The sequence below is a fragment of the Hibiscus syriacus genome, unplaced genomic scaffold, assembly GCF_006381635.1.
Source record: "Hibiscus syriacus cultivar Baekdansim isolate YM2019G1 unplaced genomic scaffold, ASM638163v2 tig00111105_pilon, whole genome shotgun sequence".
Taxonomy (NCBI): Eukaryota; Viridiplantae; Streptophyta; class Magnoliopsida; order Malvales; family Malvaceae; genus Hibiscus; species Hibiscus syriacus.
In genome coordinates, this window is record NW_024062987.1 from 2,501,299 (window position 1) to 2,507,298 (window position 6,000).

Sequence of the window (6,000 nt, forward strand, 5' to 3'; positions counted from 1 at the left end):
TGTATGTATTTGTACATTATTTTAGTGAGTCTAATGATATATAATTGGCCCAAGTAATGATCTTTAGAAACTATTACATGTCCAAGTCTGGATGCCTCACCCACTGATTTGATTTTTATTTTGTAGGAAACGTTTTGGGATTGGGTTGTTAGTTATCGGCGTTGACCAGATTATATAAAAATAGAGTTTGGAGATATAGACGGGGTTTGCTATACCTTGCGTTCAGGAGTATTACTCTTCAATTATTTATTTATTATGCTAATAATTAATTAAAATAAATGACATGGATTAAGGTTGCTTATAAAAAATTCATTATAGCGTATCGAATAATTATGTTTACAGATGTATTACAATTATAATAAATAAATCTGAATAATTATAATTAAACACAATCATTGTAAAGTATAGTCAAATTTATGATACGAATGTAATTGGATTTACTCTAGAATAAACATGCATAAATCCATATGGATAATATATATAAAAAGAAATCATATGTGATTTGCACTAGAGTCAAAAACCTTTGAGTACTTCACCATCATGCCGATGCCTTATGAGCTAATTATCCATATAATTAATTGAAATGAGACAAAAGAAATTTGTACCAGAGTGAAATTAAATTTTAAAGTGTTGAAAGTTCAAAATGCAAACTTTCAGTTATATTAATTTAAAATTTAATAACTTCTAGAAAGATTAAATTGAATTTTTCTCAAAAACCCTGGTGCCGCCCTGACATTAAATCAATCTGTTCTGGCACCTAACCTACTACCGTATGACTATGTAAATATTGTTGGCTCTTTTAAGTTGAAATTACATGACAAATGGAGACATCATTGAGAGGTGCAGTTACCCAATTCGCTTGAACTCCAATCAAAATACAGTCATCAGTATATAGCCATAGAGTAATAAGCATTAGCAGGAACAACTTTCTTCCCTTCATCAAAATGCCAAGTAATCAAATCAACTTTGAACTCAATCACTCTTTTAACAGCTGCAGGACATGGACGTCAATTATTAAAAAAAAAGACCGCTTAAAATGGCGAAACTGTTTATTTGCAGCAGATGCTGTGCTCTTGGCATATACGATGGGATAAGTTTGATTAAGTCCTGAATAGAAAATACAAACAAAAAACGAAAAGGTCAATGGATTTTCGTGCAAGTTTCAAGGAAAATGTAACCTGTTGCCGTTGGAACCTAAACATTCCTCCAAAGCAACTGAATCAAAGCCTGGATATTCTATTCTGAATCTGATATGGGCATATGGCACTAGGGCTACAGTTTGAGCATTGATTAATATCGAAGTAGCTGAATTATTTAACCTATCAAACAATTTCAATGGTTAAAATTAATATTATTTTTCTTAGAAAATACAATTATGTCTATAGAATATATATATATATATATATTATTAATGGTTTATTTTTTTAAATATATAATATCTCTTATAATTATCATTTACTAATAATAAAGTATATGAATTATCAAAAAAAAATCTGGTAGAGTTTGGGAATGTTGAGATGTATTTTTCACAAAAATATATTTAATGCACAGTGATGAGTATGTCTTAACTAATTTGAGCAGATCTATTTTTTTATATTTCCTTGGCTGCTGAAAGAAAGAAAAGTGTAGTGTGTATAGTTTATTTTTATTTTCCTTGGAGGAAAAGAAAGGCGATTACAGTTTGGTCCCTGGATTTAGTCCATATAAGTTTAATGGGTCTTTGTTCCGTCTACATTTTCACGGTTATTATTATTTAGTTTAATTAAGTAGTTCTGTCGTATCAAATGAATCTTAATGGAGGAAGATCCAAGAACAGGAGACTACATGTCGTTGCAGGAGGAACATAGTATACAACCTTCTCGTGAAAGATCAGGTTCACATACCACCCTGGAGGAAATAAGGGTAACCGATAAAGTAAAGAACAGGGATAATGGAGGGGACTGAAACCATGCATGAGTCGGTCAAGAACTCACAAGACATATCCATGCAAGACGTTAAGGGATGCCAAGTAAAAGCTGTTAGATTTGTCTAGAAATTAAGTTGACAAGTTGGAAATTTCATCTTAGTTGGTGGCCAACTTATTGGAAATTTCATCTTGGTTGGTGACCAAACTTTGAACATGTGAATTTCATATTTGGTGGCTAACTTGTACACATTGGAAAATTCTTTGGTAGGTGGCCAAACTTTGAACATATTGTTCTTAAAACTCAACTATAAATAGGCCTAAATATTTCCATTAGAAATCATCCCAAAAACAAGTTCTCTCTTCCTCTTGTATTCTTCATTCTCCCACTTTGAGAATTTTAAAGAATTCCATTTGTTGTAATATTGGCGATATAGTGAAGTTATCATCCGGTGTGGTGCCCGAGGAGTAGACAATATTCTCGTCGAACCTCGTAAATTTGGTCTGTTCTCTCCTTTATTGTTTTTATTCGGTTCTTTTCCATTGTGTTTCAATATCCAATAGTTTGACAGATTTATCCGCTGTGCAACCTTTGGTGGTTTTGATCTTGACATTTTAGGTCAATTTTGAAACTACGTTCGTGTGGGAAATAACTCGATTTCCCCAACAATTGGCATCAGAGCTTCGGTTGAGGTTATCCTGGTGGTTCCATTGTTGAAAAGATACAGTTCGTGCTATTGAATATTGTTCGTTGGAATTAAAATGCCAAAATACGGATCAGTTGAGACATCAAGCTCTTCATCCGGACCGGTGAGGAGGATGATGTCAAATGCAAATTTCTCGGTGAAATTGTTCGATGGATCCGATCATTTTGGCATGTGGCAAGGTGAGGTGTTAGACGCTTTATTCCAAAAAGGTCTAGACATCGCCATTGAGAAAGAAAAGCCCGAATATATGGAGGAGAAAGAATGAGGAACAATCAATCGCTTGGCGTGCAGCACGATTCGATCTTGTCTTTCTAGGGAGCAGAAGTATGGCTACAAGAACGAGACTTCTGCAAGTAAGATGTGGAAAGCATTGGAGGAAAAATTCCTAAAGAAAAGCTCTCAGAATCGTCTCCACATGAAGAAAAGATTGTTCAGATTTGATTATCAACCAGGCACCAGTATGAATGAACTCATCACTGCGTTCAATGAGCTAGTGGCAAACTTTTTGGGCATGGATTATAACATCCGCAATACCGGGTTAGTGACCAAATTGTAAAGTTTCAGAATTTGGTGACTAAAGTATAAGAATGAAATAGTTCAATGATTATTGAATATATATGATGAAGGTTATTTAGTAATTATTAAAAGAAGTTAAGGGTTAAATGGTCATTTGACCAGAAAGATTTTTTATCTTTCTTTTAAATGTGATATAAACGTGGGAAATGAGAAACATCCAGAGTTCTCTTCTCCTTTCTTCTTTTTCATACGTGGGAGAGCCAAGCTAAAGGTGAGTTTTCTTGTGGATCAAATTCTTGATGAATTTAAGGTTGCTTATTGATCCTTAGATAATAACTAAGCTTAAGGAAAGCTTAGATTATCTTAAAACCATAAGATGAGGAGTATATGAAGAATTAAAGAAAGGAAGTAGAAAAGTGAAATCTTGAAGTAGAGTTCATTTCTTAAATTGGAAGTTAAATTTGACTTGTCAATGGTTAAATTAAGAGAGTTGGAGTGATAGAATTGGATTTAGAACATATAGAAAATTTGGTATGATTCTTGAATCTCATAAGGAAGATAGGATTTTGAGGTTAAAGATTATTTACATGGATATAAGTTGGTTCAAGTAATGGTAGTTGAGTTTAATGTCATAAGAGGGTCTTAAAATAGAAGAATTAAGGGAAGAGTTGATGATTTACGTGCTAAAATGTCAGTTCTGGGCAATGTGCATCGATGCATATTCATTGTACACTGATGAATCGATGATAAATCCCAGAAATTGTTTAAGGTGCATCGATGCACATGCAGTGCATCGATGCATTAATTTAAAAAGAAAACATCGAATAGGATTTATGCATCGATGCATGGTGTAGTGCATCGATGCATACATTCATTAAAAGATAAAAATGACTCTTCTTTTAGCCCAAGAAATGATAGTTTAAAATATATTAATTAGTATACTGATTAGTATCAATGAAATATTATGTAGATACAGAGCCTAAACAAGTTCTGGAACTTATCAAGTAAGATCGATCAAGGAAAGATAACAGATCGATATTGACTAGTGAGGCCAGGTGAGTGCGTACTATTAGAATATACGTATTGTATATGGAAATTTGACTTGCGACAAGTCTGTTTCCAATATGTTGAATATGTGATTGTATGATTATGTTTGATATTACATGAATATGTTTAGTTGTATTACATGTTAGTTGGTATGAATTTATAAGATATGTGTTATATGGCAATGATTTATGTATTATAGGAATTAGATGAGTTATATGAACCTGAGATATAAATTATAGGAGCATGAACTATGTAAAATAACAATGATTTATATGATAACAAGAGAAAGGATATAAATTACATGAGTTAGATATATATATATATATATATATATATATATATATATATATATACATACATATATATAGGAATTTGTATAACCAACTTATGAGATTAGATGAAAAGTGAGATAAGTTAAATAACATTGATTTATAGGACAATATAAGAATAATATATAAATGAGGAGACATTGACAGAAGTGATTATATGAACATGTAAAATAAGTTATATGGAGAGGATATATGAGCTGAAATGAACATATAATACATGAGTCATATGGTAAAGATTTATGAATCTATAGGAAAATGTTATGGGAACTATGTGATGATAAGTTATGAGAAAATATTTATATAGGTAACAAGCTATGTGAAATTGAATTAAGTAATATATGAAACTAGAATATAATTAATGTGAAATAAGTAATTAGGTAAAACTGTGAGAAGTTATAGGGCATTGTTATTCGAAGTATATGAAAGTATGTATATGGATACCTGTATAAGTTTATATGTTATACTATGTGCTATGTGATATACTTGATGTATGAGAATCATATGAGAATAAGAGATGACAATGAGTTACATGCCATATGAACACAAGAGAAGTGTTATAAGCTACGTGACAGATGATTATGAAATCATATGAAAAGTGAAATGTACATGTGAATATGTGAAGTGATATGAATATAATGCCCATGTTATATGATACGAGAGCTATAGGTATAGTTGGCATGCCAAGAGTCGAGGGTTTTACCTATGTCTTTCGAGACATATGGACAGTATACCTATGTTCTATGGAACATATGGACAATTTACCTAGGTTCTTTGGGACCTATGGACAGTTACCGAGGTTCTTTATTACCTCTGGATAGTTATCGGGGTCTTTGTGACCTCTGGATAGGTCCTTCGGGACATTGATCGAGCTGTGGTGACAGCATATGTGTGCACAACCTCAATATACTCACATACCTTAAGTTCTCACTAGTGTACATGGGCTAATAAAGAGATTAAACAAACATACTGAATGTGATATGTATACTATGAGTTTATAGATGGTTATCAAAGGTAAATGGTTTGAAATGTGTTACATGAACCATATGATGTTATGTGTGTTTCTTAATGATAATGATAGAGATTATGATAATGATGGTATATGTTTATGTATGCTTTATGTTATATGAAATATTATATGTTTTATATGCCTCACTAAGTCAACGACTTAGCGTGTGATTGTTTCACACATAGGTTACAGAAGTGAGAAGAGTAAAGAGCAACGTGGAGCAAGACAGGTCAGTTCTTCTTACCAAAAGTCAGATCAGAAGAAAGATAAATAATATGTATTTGAATATATAAAGTTCTAGTTGGCATGTATTCAAGATAATATATTGTATAAGCTCTGAATAGTTCGATAAAGGTTTTGAATAAGTTATATGTAATAATAAATTTTAAATTACTCACTATTTTATACAAGTAAAGGTTTTTGAAAAGTCCATGTGGCACTTCGGACTCGGATCCGGGTCGGATATGGGTTGGGGTGTTATATTTAATGGTA